This window comes from Canis aureus, chromosome 35 (assembly GCF_053574225.1).
Source record: "Canis aureus isolate CA01 chromosome 35, VMU_Caureus_v.1.0, whole genome shotgun sequence".
In the NCBI taxonomy this organism is placed as follows: Eukaryota; Metazoa; Chordata; class Mammalia; order Carnivora; family Canidae; genus Canis; species Canis aureus.
In genome coordinates, this window is record NC_135645.1 from 4,946,588 (window position 1) to 4,962,860 (window position 16,273).

At 56.5% G+C, this 16,273-nt stretch overlaps 1 protein-coding gene and 1 long non-coding RNA gene across 9 annotated transcripts in view; one reads left to right on the forward strand and one right to left on the reverse strand.

Annotated features, from left to right (window-relative positions):
* Nucleotides 1-16,273, forward strand: part of ADCY5 (adenylate cyclase 5) — a 145,024-nt gene that overhangs the window by 46,415 nt on the left and 82,336 nt on the right. The window lies entirely within an intron of this gene.
* On the reverse strand, nucleotides 10,889-12,238 carry LOC144305025 (uncharacterized). Its single transcript, XR_013372050.1, has 2 exons — nucleotides 11,491-12,238; nucleotides 10,889-11,172 (listed from the first exon to the last, which is right to left on the reverse strand). It is a non-coding gene; the product is annotated as an uncharacterized LOC144305025 (long non-coding RNA).

Here is a 16,273-nt window from a genome sequence, read left to right on the forward strand (position 1 = left end):
CTGTGGTGACCTCCCTGAGGATGCTGGTACCATCCCCTCACTGAAAAATAGCTTGTCCTCTGGGTGGGTGTTGAGACACAGAAGGGGCAGAGGAAGAAGCAGGCTCCATGCAGGGAGCCGGATGTGGGACTCGATCCCCCGTCTCCAGGATCACGCCCTGGGCTGAAGGCGGCGCCAAACTGCTGGGCCACCAGGGCTGCCCCACACCAGCCCATCTCAACGTTTTCCTCTGACTTTGTAACACCTGGCAGGTTTCATCCCACCTTGAGCTCGCAGAGCTTTCCGTTCAAGGTCTCTCTGAGGCAAAATAATCTTTGATTGCCTTCGTAGCCCTCTCTCTGATCATAAAAGCCATACACGACTCTTGAACACAATCTGGAAAATTATAAAGGAGAAACTAAAGTCACCCTTAATTCTATGACACTTATTATGTCCCTCTAATCATTTAAAACCCCAATTAGTATAATACAGGATATACTGTTCTACTGTGTTGCAACTCGCTTCCCCCACTCCAGCCACTACCTAGTGAATTTTTCTTATTTATGTAAAGTAAATTAGATGCAAGGAGGAGGCACTTGTCCAGGGCAGGCAGGCCTTCTGCAGCCTGTGTCAGCTGCAGGGCTTTCGTCGGGGCCTCTGGAAACGGCCCTGCCTTTACCCTCAGAGTCCCAGTGTGCCGGGGAAGCTGAGATGGACGGTGGCATGGTGGGGACTGCAGGTGCTCCAGGGATCAGGGATGAGGGATGGGACTATTTGTCTGGAGGCTGGGAGCGGATGGCTGGGAACGCTGGTTGTAGAGCCACTGGCCACCCCAGGACTTGACCACCCGTTAGCCTGCAAGGCTGTGGCTCATAGCCCTCCCCTCCCCCGCTGGCGTGCCGCGGTGGCCGTTCGTATATAGTATGCACCGTGAATGGCATCCCCTGGAGTTGCACATTGCCAAGGGTGGGCCAAGGCCCAGGGGACCGCCTGCGTCACCGCTTGGAGTTAACAGGAGCCCCGGGCCCTGGAGACGGCTGAGCACATTTCGTGGGCTGAGGTTATTTTGGTCCTGTTTCCATCCCATGGCATTTGGACCTTGGGAAGGGGAGATGGTGGGAGCTGGGCTGCAGCTTGGAGACCAGAGTCAGCCCCGGGAGTGTCCTTGCTCGTCCGCCTCCTTGACTGGGTGAGGGCTGCCTCTCAGGAAGGGCAACTCCATCGTCCGCCCTCAGTCCTCAACCCCAGGGCTTCTCCCTCCTTCTGGGTGGGAAGTCATAATTGTAATTTATAGCCTCTCTTTCCCAAGAGATGATCTTTCACTTTATTTTGTCCAAACTGCACTTGCTGTCTCCTGCGTGGCCCTCAAGGACATCTGGAAGTGTTTAGACAGTCTGTGGTCATCGGGCAGCAGCACCATGGACTGGCTGGGAAGGGTGGGTTTGGCCTAGTTTAGTGGCCCGGCAGCCTCAGGGATGGCACATGCTTTGAAATTCTCAGAATGTAGCTCATTTTTTTTTTTTTTTAAATCCCAGACCCACACACTTTTGCTTCTTTTCCCATCTATCTCCTCCCATCCCACCCTGGAGGGATCAGATGCCTGCACATTCTTCAAGCTTCCGGGAACCCCTTGGCCAGTCTGTTTGGGCAGCTGGTCCTCGTGCGCAGGTGCGCTGGGCGGCCCCCAGGCTCCAGGAGGGCCAGCTGGGAAGTGTGCTGGCCCCTGCCCAAGGCTGAATCAGCACCGTGTGCGGGTAGTGTTTGCTTCTGGTTTTTCTGAAGTCAGCTTTGGCCACCTCCTACCAGGGAGGAAGGAAACCTCGAAAGGCCCACCTTGACCCCCATGAACCTCCCTTTGTAAGTCCTTGGTTAAAGTTTGAATGAATACTCCCTTCTCATTTGGAGATCGGGGGACAGACCACAGAGATGAACCCTCCTGGCTGCAGGGTGGCTCGCTGTCCTGAGCAGGTGAAGGGGGAGAAAGGTGTAGGATGAGTCCACTCTGGGGATGTGACTGGGCGGCCCAGCTGCCAGGTCCAGGACTGCCATGTGGCTTCATCCTCTGCCACCAGAGCCCAGCCCTTGTTCCTTACTCTGTGGCATGTTTTAGTTCCCTAAAAAAATGTTTTATCCTCCTTGGGGTCCCCGCCCCTCTGAAAATCTCAGGAAAGCTATGAACCCTCCCTGCAGGGAAATGCACCTCTGCACGTGCAGAGAGAAAGCTCAGATCCATTTGAGGGGGGCCCTGGGCTCCTGAAGACCACCCGCACATGCCTCAGTTAGAGCCCCTGCTAGCCAGGGTGCACCCCGCCAGGCTGGCTCTCTGTGGCCCATTCCACCAGCATGTGCAGGAGGGTAGTGGGCTTGAAGATGCAGGGTGAGGGACACGGAGGGCGAGAACAAGACTGGCACAGCTCCGGGTGACCTAGCGGATCCTGAAGGCTGCCCTGCACCTGCCCTAAGTGCGTTCTTCTAGGCCACCAGCTCCCGCTTCTCTCCCCCTCGTGCCACAAGCAACAAAAAAAGTCAGACCTGGCTGTGAGCTGTGTCTGCCAGGAAGGAGTAGTGTTGAGCGTGTGTGTGGGGTTGGGGGGTCTGTCCTCTGAGCTGATGGTTCCAAACGTCTGTCCAACTTCCCAGCTAGAATCTTGATGGTTCAGGCACTGGCAGCTGCCCATGGTTCTGCCCTCATGGGCAGCCCCGTGTGGGGCCACTTCCCAGGGGCGCTCCCTCCGGCTCTGTCCCCACCTGTCCTCCCCACTGCTCCGGAGGAAGGACAAGGGCTATTTGCAGCTCCCTACAAGCCGGGCTCCCCAGCATGCTCTGCAGCCTTTGTTTCTTGGGGCTCAGAGGCCTGCTCGGACATCTGTGTACTCTCCGTTAAATTAGGTTTAGGTCACATTCGCTTTACTTTGGAGTTTATCCTGCTCAGAGCCACGGATGGGGAAGTACTTGTTCTAGGAGAGTTGATTGACCCTGTGGTCAGCGAGAGGGAAGGTTGTAGGTTTTTCTAACCTCTGGGTTAGTGTCCCTCTCATCTGCTTGTCACATGCCTCTCTGCATGTGCTGCTCTGCTGGGGGTGTCACCCGGGGCCAGAACCAGATGTGGGCTGTGCTGGACCAGGAGTTGGGCCGCCCTGTGCAGTGTGTGTGTGTGTGTGTGTGTGTGTGTGTGTGTGTGTGATGGGGGGGTGTTCTCTAGCGAAAATTCTTTGTGTGCAAATTGGTATAAGGGGGGCAGGGGGCCAGGGCTACAAATCCTAGCCTGGAGGAAACTCTAAGCTGTGTTCCTACCTCTTCTGAGCCAGTTCCCCCTCCTGGGCCAGAATTCCTAGCAAGGATCTTCTAACTAAGGAGGTTTGCGGTGTTACTCACACCCTCCTCCCCCGAGTGGCCCTGGAGGCCTCCCCACGGTCTCTCTAGCTCCCAGGCCTGTGTCCCCACCAAGCCTTCATTGTTGGCACATGAACTCCGTCCTCACTGAAGACCCTCCAACCTCTGTCCCTCCCCCTCTCAGCTGGCCTCCTGGGTACCCTTCCTGGCCTCTCCGAGATGGCCCAGGACCTTCTCCTGCCCAGGGCACTTCTTCCACTGCCCTGGATGTCTGTCTGTCTCTCCAGGCCACCTCTGTCCCTCCTTGGCTCCTTCCCTTAGATGCTGAGCGTCGGCACCGGTTTTGCCACTTGCAGACCCCCTCTCTTCCTCCCCCTCCGGGGGCCTGCCTCCATCCCCATGTCCTCTTCCTTTTCACCTTCCTTCCCGGCGGGGTGGTTCTCAGCCTATGTGTCTCCCCACACTCCCCAATTGTACCCCCCTCCGAGGAAAGCGGCCCTTGCCGCACATTCTGGGATCTCCCGGCTGCCACATGTTTGAGGCTCCTTAGCTGCTAGTCTTCTGCCCCTAGTCAGCCTGGGACCACCTCCTTCCTGACCCTCTCCCGCCCCATCTCTTGTCTTGGCCCCCGGTCCTCTCCTTCCTCTTTAGGCATCAAGCGTGCCCAGGGCTCCATGCTGGACCCTCTCCTAGCTGGTCGTGCCCACCCCTGTGATGCAGTCTTGTCGCCATCTCTGCGCCTCTGGCCCAGGCCTCTCTGGAGATACCCTCAAAGACGTCCTGCTGCTCCCAGGCTGTGTGTCCCCAGCCGCCTGATGGTTTTGACTCTCCCTCCCTCCACATCCCCTCCTAATCTGCCCTGCTTTGCCCCTCCTCCCTCATCTGCACCATTGCAACAGCCCTTAAGTGATCGCCCTGCCTCGGCCCTCTCCCTCTGGTGCGTGCACGCTGGCCACACGGCTGTAAGGCTCATAGCCCAGGTCTGAGCATGCTGCCTCCTGGCCATTCCAGCCCTCAGCACCGGCTTCCCCCATCTGCCCTAAATGCCTGCATAGCTGTGTCTCCAAGCTTCCTTGGAATGTTTTCTGTCCCTCCTGCTGCTCCCTCTGCCACCGCTCCTCTGTATTTCAGAGCCCAAGTCAAACATCACCTCCTCCAGGAAGCCTTCCTGAGCCATGCCTCAGTGCACAGGGACAAACTCTTCCTTCCTTCCTTGGGGTCCCTCTGGGACCACATTCACCCAGCTGTTTGGCTCTCCCTGGTTTTCTTTGTCTTTCTCCCCTGAGACTGGGTGTGTCTCAGGATCCAAGACAGGCTTTATTTATTGCGGATTTCTCCAGCCCTAGCAGAGTGCCTGGCCCGCCACTGGCCTCGGTACGTTTGTCTAATTAATGTTGTATGAAGATAAATTCTCTCTTGCATCTGCTAATAGGTCTTTTTAAGGGAGGTCATTCTGTTACTTTAGTTTGACCGGATCGTGTTTGTGGCTAGGCTGAGATGAATGTCCCCCTCAGCAAGGGGCCGGTTTCTCTCTGCAAATTGGTTGGATTTGCATATTTTTAGGACTCTCGCCTCGTGTGTTCCCTCTGTGGTTTGCCCCCCAGCTTCTTGCATTTCTGGTCACATCCTGGGCAATTAATAACAGCCTCCCAGATCAATGAATTTGGCTGGATTGATTTATATCCCACCCCCGGGCTAGCTTCCTCAACCCCTTGGTATTTTCTGAGAGTATAGAAGAGGTCTCAGAATCTAGGCTCATTTAAATAACAGTGTAACATCAATGGGCTGAAACATCACCCTTGAGGTAAATGTATTGGAAAAAAATCACCCAGTGCATTTCGGAAGCTGATTCCAAGGACTGTCCCATGGATAGTCATGGGCAGGCTCGCCACTCACCAGCACAAATAACGGAATCTGTGTATGTACATGTTTGTGTGTATCTCCATCCTCATTCTCTAGGTTTTCTATATATTTTAATTTTGTGAGTTTTGGTTTCACTGATGATAGGACCCAGCCTTGAACCTCATGGATGTTCAGTCGATTTTTGCTGAGTGAATGAATGAATGCGAGAACGATCGAGCAGACTCGAGCTCGCGGGAGTGCCTTTTCTCTTCGTGGAGGTAGAGTGATTGCTCGTGGATCTGATGTGTCCACAAGTGGTGCCGGGTAATGCCTCTGGCTGCGTCCTTTCTCCATTCTGGAGTGGCCCGTTTCTGCTGGAGTTGCCTTCCACACTGACAGGCTCACGACCTCTGGTCACTTGTGTTGTGTTGAGAAGACTCAGCTGTGCTGCTTCTAGAAGTCATGGGCAGGGGGGCTGGCAGGCAGCGTGGGAAGAAAGTTTCTACAGCCTGGAAAGCACAGGAGGCTGGTCAGGAGTGTTCTTGAAGGTCCTTGGAACTGCGCAAGGAGGGTGGGGTGCCCCCTTGGATGGCAGATTTTGGCCCAAAGCTCAAGACCCCAGCAGGGTGGGGGGACGGGCAGTGTTGGAGTACGGTGACCATATAATTGAGCATCAAAACCAGGACATTTACACAGTGAAGGGGAAGGCACACCATTAATAATTGCTCCAAAGCAGCAGGCACAAGCCAGGCCCATCCTGGGCAGACGGGGGCTTCTCCGTGCTGGAGAGCTCTCCTGGGGAGAGCTGGAGCATCGTGGAGTGCTCCCGGGAGTCGAGAGATGGCCAGTGTGGGAGTTAGGGGCTGGGCCACTAGCATCCTGTGGGGCAACCTCTCTTGGGAGCTCAGGGCTCTGGCCAAGAGGTGTGAGGCATCCAGGCTGGGGCACCCGGCTTGGCGGCCAGCCCCGCGCCCTCACACCCACCTCAGCTGAGCCACCCCAGGCTCATGCACACCCGGGTGCTGTCCCTTATTTTCTCTCGGCCTCCGGGGTTCTGGAGAGGGCTGGGTCTCCTGAAACCCTCCGCTTCTGACCTGTCTAGGACATTCCTCCTCAGGCTGGGTCACTTGTGTGGTGACCTCAGGCTGGTTGCATGGCCTCGAAGTGGAGATAAGGACGCTGCCTTGGAGCGCTGCCTTGGGATTCAAGAGAGGAGGTTGGCGGTGATGATGGTTCTCTGCTGGTTCGCAAAAGAAGTCTTTTCGTGGACCGTAGAGAAGGAAGTAAGGAAGATGGAGATGGAGCTCATGATCATGAGAGCTAATAGCTGGTTTCCGTGACTCTCAAGTGTAGATACTGTTATTCTCCATTTTACAGATGAGAAACTGAGGCACAGAGAGCTTAAGAAACTTGCCAGAGTCACACAGCAAGTAAGGGGTGCAGTGAGACTCGAACCCGGGCTTTTCTAATAGATTAGGCTCCTTGTAGGCGTTCTGCGGACGGAGGACACGGGGATATGCATTCAGGACACCGGTGGGTCCCCTGCCCTGCTGCGCACACCGCCGTCTCACCAACTAGGTCTCCAGAAAGTAGACAAGTCACGATTTCTGGCACTGACCCTGCATGTCTGGCTGGGGCTAAGTGGGGCTTATTTATAAAAGATTTTAATAAAATAAGCATTTTGGCTCTATTGACATTCTTTCCCTCTCCTTCTACATCCCCCCTCACTGCCTCTCTCTCCCCACCCATCACACACACACACACACAGAGACACGCGCGCGTGCGCATGCACACACAGATTATAGCACTGTGTGTGTGTGTGTGTGTGTGTGTGTCTGCGATGGACATTTTTTGCCCCTAGAAGGACGTGCTCCCAAGTGGAGTGTGAGTGTGTAATCCGGCTCCAGGGTGACCTCTGCAGGAAGGGCAGCTGTCTTGGCTCAGGCAACTTATTTGTTTATTTGTTTACCAGGAGGGGAGCAGGGCGCCGAGTAAGGAGAGGGGGCCGTGCTCACATTGTTCAGAGACATCTGCTGTTTGCAGTAACTTGCCAGCCAGGCGGAGCTGCGGGGTGGCTGGCTTTCCAGTGTTCCCTGTAAATATTATGACTTCGAGGACGGAGGCAGAGCCCCAGGGGCTTCAAGGAGACTGCAGGACTCGTCCTCCACTCGGTCCCTGCCTGCCTGATGTCCCGTTGTCCCATCCTCCCCCCGCTGAGGGGTCCCAGGACTATGGATGGTTCTGGGAACAGCAGGGGGATATGCGAGTGGCCTCTGCGCTCCACAAATTAGAAGCGCTGGGGCTCAGAGATGGTTGCGGGAGCTGAACTCCAGAGCCGGAGCTTAGGAGACAAGAAGTGCCCCGAGGCCAGCTCTTGTGGCTTTCATGGAAAGGGGACAAGGAAGGAACAGTTTGTCGTCCCCTGGACCTCGGTTCTGGGGCCAGAGGAAGGGCAGTGCGTGTGGACAGGTTTTACGAGGACACACCTGTCCTCCAAGCTCCTCTGCTGTGTGACCTGGGGCAAGGCCCTCCACGTCTCTGACCCCCGGGTAACGCCGATGTTGCTGAGGGCTCCGCAGGCCGTCTAAGCTCCCCCCACCCCGGCTGCAGCTTGCGCCACCATGACCTAGCCCAGGAGAAGAGGCAGCCGTTCGTGAGTCAGGCCTGCTCTGAGAGGAGCTCCCGTGGCGGTGTTTTAGGTTGAAAAATTCATCCTCCAGTCCAACCAAATTCCTTGACAATACGCACCGCTGAGCGTCTGGTTCTCCTCGCGGAGGAGACAGCTGGTCCCATCTGCAGCTGTGAGCCAGAGGCTGTTTATGATTAAATCTCCCTCCAGGTCCCTCCCTGGGGCCTGGCGACCTCGGGCCCTCTGACCCGGGAGTCATGAGCTCACACGGTTAAGGACATTTGGTGGGACCTTCCTGGGTGCAGAGCTGCAGGGAGTAAGGGGCACCGACCGGCCTCCTCCCTTTTGTAGGGCGGGGGGAGCATTTACGAAGCCTGCCTGGAGGAGGGGTGTGCATGCACATGCGTGTGCACGTTGTCTTTTCCTTCCGCTCGGGCCCATGGCTTAAACCTCCTCGGCTGAGCTGGACGGGGGTCTGCACAGGGAACCGCCGCTGCCGCGAGCCTAAGACTAGCCAGGCCGCCCGTGAGCCCGGCCTTCTCCGGGAGGAGGGGACCCCAGCTGGGCAGGCAGCCCCGCCTCCGCCACCCTGCCACTGGGGCTGAGCTGGGGCTGAGCTGGGGCTGAGCTGGGGCTGAGCTGGGGCTGAGCTGGGGCATCCCCCCTCCCCTCCTGGCCTCGTGCGTCGTGGGTAAGGCCAGGCGTGGAGAGCCGAGCGCCCTGGTGCGAGCTGGGCCGATCCACGCCACGTCCCTGCAGCGGCCTGGCTGCAGAGGACAGTCGCCGCCTCCCGTCCCTCTTGTCACGCACTGTGGCCGCTGCCTGCCCCTCGCCTGGGCCTCTCATGGAATCCAGGGCGCTGGGGACAGCATTCAGCGTTTCCCAACTGCCTCCCCGGAACCGGCCTTGCCCTGTGAGCTTCCCCTCTGCTGACTGGGCCCATCTCTTCGTCAGAGGCTTCCTGCTGTCTCCCCTGGGGCCTGGGCTGTGTCCCAGTGGCCCTCGCACACGGGGTCACGCGGGGGTGCAGCAGGCCTGGAGCGCCCCCTTCCCTCTCCAGGCCAGGGCCAAGGCGCAGCCCCTGCTGCAAACGGGGCTCTGTCTCCTGAGAGCAGCGTCAGGCCCTGGGGTGGCTGTGGAGGAGGCTAATCGGTCCAGGAGCAAGTTGGGGGGCCGGGTGGATTCCATATTTCATTGAGACTTTTACCTTCAGACGTTTTTTTTTTTTTAACTTCTGGTGAAATATAAACACCATCAAGTTTGTTATTTTAACCATTTTTAAGTGTACAATTCAGTGGCATGAAGCTCATTCACCAGATTATGCAACCATCACCACCATCCATTTCTAGAACTTTGTCATCGTACTAGACAGAGACTCGGTACCTATTAAATAACAGCTCCGCACTCCTCCCTGCCTCCCGGCCCCTGGTCACCACCATCCTGGTTTCTGCCTCACGTAAGTTGGATCATACGACATCTGTCCTTTTGCATCTAGCTTATTTCACTTAGCGTCACGTCTTTAAAGTTTATCCATCTTGTCGCGTGTGTTAGAATTTCATTCCTTTTTAAGGCTGAATATTATTCCATTGTATGCGTGTACCACGTTTTGTTTATCCTTCCACCCACCCATGGACGTTTGGGCTGTTTCCACATTTTGGCTGCAGTGAGTAATGCTGCTGTGAACATGCGTGTACAAATATCTATTGGAGTCTCTGCTTTCAGTGCTTTTGAGTGTATGCCCCAAGGTGAAATTACTGGATCACTGGTAATTCTATGTTTAATTTTTTGAGGAACTGTCATACTGTTTTCTACAATGGCTGCACCGTTTTCCCTACCCCACCCCCTTCCCAGTGCACCAGGGTGCCAATTTCTCCACGTTCTCACCAAGGCTCCATGCTTTTCAAAAGACCGGATTAAGTACAGTCCAACTTGGGGACAAGGGCATAGAGATGATTTTAGAGGACTTTTCTGCCATCAAAGACCTGTTTGGAACTCTTTTTAGAAAGGATATCTGGGGGCAGCCCCAGTGGCTCGGCGGTTTAGCGCCGCCTTCAGTCCAGGGTGTGATCCTGGAGACCCAGGATCGAGTCCCTCGTTGGGCTCCCTGCATGGAGCCTGCTTCTCCCTCTGCCTGTGTCTCTGCCTCTCTCTGTGTGTCTTTTATGAATAAATAAATAAAATCTTAAAAAAAAAAAAAAAGAAAGGATATCTGGGATAAGAGTGTCCCATGCAGAGGGAACAATCAGAGCAAAGGCCCTGGGGTAGGAATGTGCCCAGTGGCTTTGTTGCAGAAGAGGAAAGCAGCCAGTGTGGCTGGAGTGGAGGGAGGCAAAGGGAGGACCCCAGATGAGAAGTCAGTAAGGGAAGGGAAGGATGAGACCGTGAAGGTCCTCAAGGGGCCCCTGTCAGGACTCGGTCCTGCCTTTTACTCTCAGTGGAATGAGAGCTGCTACAGGGTTTGAGTGAGGGGTGACATGATTCTGACTCCTGTTTCAAAAGGATCCTCTGGTTGCTGTGTTGCAAAGAGACTGTAAGGGGCTGAGGGTGGAAGCAAGAGAGCAGCTTTAGGCATCCAGGTGAGCCTCCCCACGGAGGGAAGCTCCCAAACAGGGAGCTGAGCCTGGTGACCGGGGCGCCTCTTGAGGGGGTGATAGGAGAAGCCGCAGGCAGACAGGTGGAGAAGCCTGCCACGCCTGTTACGTAATTTGCGGGGCCCAGTGCAAGAGGAAAACGTGAGGCCCCCGGTTCTAAAAAGCACTGAGAATTTTGAGAGGAAAACAGCAGAGCATTAAACTGAGCGGCTGCACAGGTCACACGCCTCGCGGATGTGACCCAGCGTCTCCCGGGCCGACTTGCGGCCACGGAGCCCACCCCCGCTCCTTTGGGGAGAGGCTTCTAGGACTGGTGTTGTGAGGGCCCGTGGCACAGGCCACCGGTTCAGGCTCCCAGGAGAATGGAGACGGTGGTCTTGTGGCTGAAAGCAGATGGTGAGCCCCCCGCCCCTCCGCCATTCGGGCGCAATGGGACTGAGACCTCAGCTCGGAGAAGAGGGAGCTGAGAAAATTCTTGGCATTTACTAGAAAGGAGAGAGCTGCTGTCCTCTAGTAATGGAAAAGTAGCATAATACACTCTTTTTATTAAAAAAAGAAGTGTTAGCCATTTATACTTATCAATGCCTATAAAATCCTCAAACCACCCTATGGGAAAGCACCGTCATCCTTTTGTTGCAGGTGAGGACACTGGCACGCACACGGTTTCAGCAACTTGCCCAAAGCCACACCACGACGTAGAGAGGCCAGAAATGGAAGCCAGGCTTGCCGTCTCCTGGGCACAGACGGCTGACCTCTCGCTGATAATGCTAACTGGGGGCTCCGGCTCCCCTCCCTGTCCTGGAGCAAAGCAAAGGAAGGGGAAAGTCAGGGGAAAGACCTGCCTCTCTGCGGTCCCTCTCTGCCCGGCCCTTTCTCAGAGAGTAGTAATGTTGGCCACCACCCTGGGGGGCACTTGCTGTTTGCACTTCTTGTGGGGGGAGGAGGGGATCTGAGGAGGGTCGGAGGTGGTGACCCCAGGTCCTGGCACTGTGGGTGCATGCCCGCCCTCCCTGATTTCAGATTCCAGGAGAGCAGGCCAACGGGGACTGCGAGTAAAGGGCCAGGTTTGGGTTGGTAGATGAGGCCCACAGAGCTTGTCACCCGGGCCCCATGCACCTCTTCTCTGCACTTCCTCCTCTGGGAGGCCCAGGATCTGCAATCCCCAATGCCAGGTGCTCACAGCTTGGTTTTCCCTTAAGGACCAGAATGTCCACTTGAAGGCCGAGGCCATTAGATTCATCTTCCTACTCAGCGACTTTAGCTTCCTGCCCATTTTCATGGCTCCTGTACATATTTGTGGTTGTTAATCATGCTGATGGAGTGGATAACTGTAACTGGGATTTTTCTGGCTTCTTTGACCAAGATGTTCAAACCTGGAGCCTGGACTCACAGTTTCGGAGGTCAGGCGAGGGAAGGATTACTTCTAATTAGGGAAGGAGTCCCAGCTAGGAGAGTCTGACCCGTTGTTTGGAGGGGGTGTTCAGACCCCAGGATGTTTGGCTGCGTCCTTTGGGGTTAAAAGGACCCAGATTTGAATTCTGACTCCGCATTTGTTATTTCATCTGTGCAGCCTGGGGTTGAGTTGGTTTCTCCTTTGAGTCTGTTTCTTTTTCTGCAAAAGTGAGGGTGATCTACTGGAGTTAACCCAGAGACCCGTGGGGAGATCCTTACACGGAAAGACCAATGCAGTTTCAGAGGCTTTCTTGGGGCTGTTCTCCTTCAGGCAGTCCGATCAGAAGCTGGCTGAGACCTGGGGCCCTGGCTGGGTTTCTCACCTTTGCAGGTACTGAGCACCCCCTGCTGAACTCCCTGCTTCTCTGAGCCCCCGGGAGTCGACCCCACCCTCACCTACACGCCCGTCCCACGCTCTGTGCTGTCACACAAGCCTCTCCTGACAGCAGTCATTGTCTGCCTCACCCACTCGCTTCTCACACCTCTTCCCCTTCCCGTCTCCCCCGTTTCCGTACCCCCACCCTAAGCAGCAGCAATTACTCTGAATCTCTCAAAGTTCTTGAAAACTCACCTGCTCCGTGGGCTTGAAGCCTCCTGTGGCGTCTGTTCCTTTCTTACCTCCTGAGGCTCCCCTCCCCGGAGTGGAGAGACTCTGTTATTTCAAGAGCATTGTCTCAGAAGTCCTCCTGGAGGGGAGGGCTCGGCCCTAGGGACCTGGAGGGGAACCCTTGGGCCCAGGCTCAGCCTCACAGTGGTTTGTGGGCCCTCCTCCCCACCGCCACCCTGGGGCCTCTGTACAAAGCATCCCTCATCAACCCCACCCTCCCTCCAGCTCCAGAACCTCTGCAGGCCCAAGACCAGTTGTGATCCCAGAGTGCCTACGAGTGGTGCTGTGTCCAGCACCTGTGTGGTGGGCGAGAGAAATGTTGGAAGTGAATGCTTGCCGTGTCTGATGCCATGTCTGTGTGCCCTGGAACACGGAAGCGGCCGGGACCAGGAATTCACTTCGCTTGGAGAATTTCAGCCTGACTTCCTGGAAACCAGGCTAGGATGCTCGGAAAATGAGAGTGTGGGACAGAGCATCGGCAGCCGAGGCCTGTCGTACCGAGCCACAGGCTGGCCAAAGAGAAGGAGCCGCCCTGGAGCTTTAGGTGACTTGCTCTGGAATAACTGGTGTCACTTTGATCTGAACCTCATTCCCTAACCCTCTCTTCCTTGATCTGCCCGCGAACCCTGGGCCATAGGGTGGAGCAGATGCTGAGCCTTCCTCATTTTACCTTTCAGGGAACAAAGGCGTGACGATAGACAGCTAAAGACATTTGGCCAATCCGGCTAGCGCCAGGACCTCAGCCGCAGGTGGCTTTCCTTGCCAGGTCCCTTTGCCCCAGCACTCCTTTGGCATTTCTGGCCGATGACCAGGATAAGAACCCAAAGTTTCAACATGGTCATGGGGCATCCCAGGGACAGTGTCAAGCTGCCCTCCCACAGGATGGGAGGAGTGAGTGGGCGTAGGCGGGCCACCAGGGTGTGGTCTTCATTATCTCGCAGGCCCCACACCCATCTGGAAGACCCCTTGCTGATCTCTCTCTGCTCTGGGAAACTGGGCTCCTGCTCAGTATAGCATCTCAGGGTAAGGAGGCCTTGCCCTCCCATTAGGGACGTGGGGCCATTGGCCAGTGGAGGCTACAGGTCACTGTAGGACTGTGGGAGGAAGTAGCCCTCGTGGGGAGCAGCGGAACGGTGGTGGGGGTGTCTTCTCCACACCATCCCTTCTTCATGGGTTCTGCGGCCTCCCTCAGAGTGGGTTTGGGGCCAGATGAGCGACCGGGTGGGATGAATGTGGGCGGAAGCTGCGCACACCACGGTGTGTGGCATGGCCAGGACTGGCCCATGATGATAACTGCGCGGTCCCCAGCCTCCTCCCGCCCTTCCGCAGTGACCCAGGGGGCCACGTGCTCCAGAGGGAGGAGAGCACTCGGCCAATATCACGTCTTTCATGAGCCACATCTAAGCCCGTACAGGAGTAAAGCCCCGAGATTTCGGGGTGTGTTGGTCTCTGCTCAGGGCCTGGCCCGTCCTGACCACGGCAGCCCGGGGCCCTGCTGCGCTGCTGCCCGGTGCGCGGGCTCGGGCCTGCACGGGGCTCCAAAAGGGCAACGTCTGGCCCTTTCGGGGTCTGAAGTTTGAAGATGAGCGTTGAGTGGCCAGGCTGGAGAAGGAAGTGAAGAGGCCAGCAGGTGGCTGCCGTGCCCCCAGCTGTTCTTCAGCTTTGTTCCCAAGGGTAATCTGTGGATCTAGCTTCGGAGAATGAGCATCCGTCCGTTCATTCATTCGTTCATTCATTCGTTTGGTGTTTCTCGAGCATTTATTCTGCGCCTGGCGCTGTGCAAGGTGTTGATGTTCCGTGGTGAGCAGGTGGGCTTTGCCCTCACGGAGCTGTCAGTCCGGTAGGGATGTGGTCCTCGGATGAGGAGTCGCCCTGGCAATGGTAACACTTCCGTCGTGCTCAGCACAAAAGGGAGGGAGACGTGCACCCATGGTGGCAGTCAGGGCGGGGTGGGGGGCACAGCCACTTTGGGAAATCAGAGGATGAGGACTATTTGGCTGCCGTCTAAAGGAAGAGTAGAGGGCAGCCCAGGTGGCTCAGTGGTTTGGCGCCTGCCTTTGGCCCAGGGCCTGATGCTGGGGACCCCGGATCCAGTCCCACATCGGGCTCCCTGCGTGGAGCCTGCTTTTCCCTCTGCCTGTGTCTCTGCCTCTCTCTCTGTGTCTCTCATGAATAAATAAGTAAAAAAAAAAAAAATTACAGGAAGAGTAGATGGTAACTATGCAAAGAGGGGTGAGGGTGGCAGTGGGGTTTTTCTTGGAGGTGGGATTCGCATATGCAAAAACCCCGTGGCAGGACTGAGCAGGGATTGAGTTCCAGGGTAGTGACAACGCGAAGCAGTGTGAGAAGAGGCTGGAGAGGCCGGACACGAACACCCGAACCCCCATAGCAGAGCTGGGGAGACTGGGTTTTATTCCGAGAGACGTTGGACGTTATCAGTTTGAAGTGGGAGAGGAAGTGTAGTTTACGTGGTCAGATGTGTGTTTTGAAAAGATCGTCTTGGCTGCTGTGTGGAGCTGCAGCTCTTGTCTGCTCCGCTCTTGTCAGCGGGCGGCGGACAGCAGGGTTTGCGTGGGTGGACACGCACACGATTTTTAGAAAGGCCACGGGCTGAGGCTCCCCTTCTCCTTGCTGGGGCCTGTCTCCACTGGTCTGCGTCAGCCGGGATAGAAAGCACCCCAAGCTTGAAACCCCAGAGAATGAAACTTCCCCAGGGGCTGACGGGAATCCACCAGATGCAAATCCTAATTCTGGGAAGAATGCTGATAGAGAAAGGAGCTATTGTCTAAAATTAGGCTTTGGGAATATTTCAGTGAGATGTCGTCTTCCTGCCCTTTTCTTGGTGAGGGTTTGGCGCTGGTTCCTCCCACCTGCTTGCCCAGACTTCTCTCCTCCAGCCTCTCCTGGCCGGTGGGTCCTCTGAGCTCACTCGGCCCCCCTCTGCTCTGGGGGCGCGTGGGGCTAAGGCCGAGGGGTTCGCCGCTCCGTGTTTTAGCGCCCGCTGGGCATGCTCATGGCAGGCGGGCTGGCCAGTGGCCACCTGTGAGCTCCCCTTAGCGAATTAGGACCCCAGGCTTCTCCTGGAGGAAAGGCCTCTAGAAACAAACGTCTCCTGCCCCTAATGAGGCGTTTCTCAAAAATATATGGCCTGGCCTGGAAGGCCCTGGCCCTGGGCAGAACTTCCAGTCCTCGGGAGAAATTCTGGTTTCTCTTACAGAAGTGCCAGGGTCCGGAGCCTGCTTAGCTGAACCGTGCCCACCCGCGGGGGTTACCTTGCTCCTCGATCCTGTGGGCCTCCAAACCTTGGGCCACCGCAGTCACGGTCCTGCCAGGCAGCCCCTGAGTCCCGCCTGGACCTCAGGCAGCCTCTTGCCCTGGAGAATGGGCGGCTCGAGGACATCCAGGTCTGCCCCCAAGCAGCCGTGAGAGGATTCAGTCTTGGCCTTAGGAACCCGCACGTCACCGTCACCACCAGGACTCCCACTATCACTCTCAAGGCCTGCAGGGAGCCCGGCCGAGAACCCCACGGCAAGTGCCTATGAGTCACCAGAAAAGATGCTCACGTGGACAGATGAAGAGGGTGTTCGCTTCTCGGGGCCTTCGTGGTCATCCTGCCCAGACCCCTAGCTTTCCACCTGCCATGTGAGTGCCCCGTCCGGCATCCCCTGGACGCCAGATGCCCGGTACGTAGTAGGGCCTCAGTAGACGCAGAGGGATGAAATCAGCCCTTAGGGTGGCTGGTCTGCCACAGGCCTCTCATCCCTCTGGCCCTTCGTGCATTCTTGGGGCAAACTCTTAACTGTAGACATTCTTTCTCAGGAGAACGAGACGGTGTCTGCT